Source organism: Otolemur garnettii, unplaced genomic scaffold (genome assembly GCF_000181295.1).
Source record: "Otolemur garnettii isolate 467f Iridium unplaced genomic scaffold, OtoGar3 scaffold00065, whole genome shotgun sequence".
Classification (NCBI taxonomy): Eukaryota; Metazoa; Chordata; class Mammalia; order Primates; family Galagidae; genus Otolemur; species Otolemur garnettii.
Window position 1 is genome coordinate 1,637,933 of NW_003852460.1, and position 2,311 is coordinate 1,640,243.

The window sequence follows — 2,311 nt, forward strand, 5'->3', positions numbered from 1 at the left end:
TATTATTTGGCTGAAAGGGGTCCCAGCGCTTAAAACTATTTTTTTTTAATTCCATTATTATTATCGTTGTTGTTATTTGGCTGAAACAGGTCTCAGCACCTAGAATAAATTTTTTATTCCAGGGCGGCACCTGTGGGTCAAAGGCGTAGGGTGCTGGCCCCATATACTGCAGGCGGTGGGTTCAAACCCAGCCCCAGCCAAAAACTGCAAAAAAAAAAAAAATGTATTCTATAATAATAATTATTATTATTATTATTAGGCTAAAAGGCGTCCCAGCACCTAGAACAACTTTTCTATTCCATGATTATTATTGTCACTGTTATTATTTCGCTGAAAGGGTTCCCAGCACCTAAAATAAAATTTTTTATTCCATAATCATTATTATTTGCCTAAAAGGGGTCCCAGTTTCTAGAACAAGTTTTTAAGTCTAATTTTTTTTTTTTTTTTTGCTGGAAAGGGTCTTGGTACCTAGAATAAGTTTTTTATTCCATTATTATTATTAGGCTAAAAGGGGTCATGGCAGCTACAGCTGTTTTTTTATTCCATTATTATCGTTACTATTACTGTTAGGCCAAAAGGGGTCCCAACACCTGGAGCAAATTTTTGTTCTCAAAGCAGGAATCCCCAAATCCCTTTTAACAAGGCCGCTGGCAGTAAGAGGTTGGTTGCCCTGTACACCTTCTCTCTCCAGTGCCGAGTCTGAGGGCCCCATGTGATGAACCGTGCCCAGGAGGAGGGGTTCCTGTGACCAGGTCACAGCAGCCACAGGACAGCATCCGACTAGCTGCACAAAGTACCATGGGTGCAACCCACACCAGGCACAGCCCACCGTCTGTGAAACCCCCTGTCTGCACAACCTGCAATCTGCTCAATGCACCATGTGCACAGCCCACCACTGGGCAATGCACCTTCTGCCCAACCATCCACCTGCACAATGCACTCTCCGTGCAATCCACCATCTGTACAACCCACGTCTGCACACCCACTGTGTGCATGACACAACCCACAGGAGGCTTTTGAGATAGGCTAGGAGGATCCATGCAACCTCCCACTGGGTCATTCTCAAAGGATGGTCTAAGCCTCCCTGGGCTGCTGCTGCCAAGACCCTCTCACGGGTCCTACAAGGTCCTGCCTTTTCACGTTTCACGCCCATATGGGGAGGCTCCAGTTCACGCTGGTGGGATCGGATAGAAACAGCACAGCTCACAGACAAAAACCAAGACACAGATGGAGAACCCACTGCCTTCCGTTCAGCCAAAGTGGCCACTAAAAACTGGAAAGAAAGCCAGCTTTCTCTGTAATGCTTTGCTCTTTGACCATTATAGCTATTTGTTGTTTTTAAAAATACACAGTACACAGTCAAAGGTACGAAGTTTCAGTGACACAGGAGAAATAATTTCATTCTCTACTTCAGGGTACCACAGTTAATAATTGGCTGGGCCTAGGGGCTCACACCTGTATCCTAGCATCCTGGGGGGCCCAGGCAGGTGGACTGCTGGAACACAGGAGACCAGGTGAACAACAGTGAGATCCCTTCACTACTACAAATATAAAAATTAGGCATTGTGGCAGGAACCTGTAGTCCCACCTATTCAGGAGGCTGAGGCAAGAAGACTGCTAAAGCCCAAGAGTTTGAGGTTGCTGTCAACTATGACACCACAGCACTCTACTCAGAATGAAAGAGACTCTGTCGCAAAACATAAAAATTTTTAAAAATGTATTATATGTTTTGGGCAGCGCCTGTGGCTCAAAGGAGTAGGGCGCTGGCCCCACATGCCAGAGGTGGTGGCTTCTAACCCAGCCCCGGCCAAAAACTGAAAATAAAAAAAAGTATTATATGTTAATTGCTAAAAGTTTACTTTGTATTTATTTGGTTTTTAAAAAAATTACATGCTTACGTTGAATAACATGGTGCTTTCATAGACACACACAGTGAAATAATTACTAGTTACATTCAGTACCCTATCTCTCTTTCTTATATAGTTACCTTTTTAAAGTGCTTCATTTTGAAATGAAAATGGCACTAACTAGCAACACAAGAGCATAAGAAAATATGAAACTAAGAAATCAAACTTTATTATTCTTTTTTATTTTTTAGAGACAGAGTCTCACTATGTCACCCTGGGTAGAGTGCTGTGGCATCACAGCTCACAGCAACCTCAGACTCTTTGGGCTTAAGCAATTCTCTTGCCTCGGCCTCCCACGTAGCTGGGACTACAGGTGCCTGCCACAATGCCTGGCTATTTTTTGTTGCAGTTGTCATTGTTGTTTAGCTGGCCCAGGGCCAGGTTCGAACCTACCAGCCTTAGTT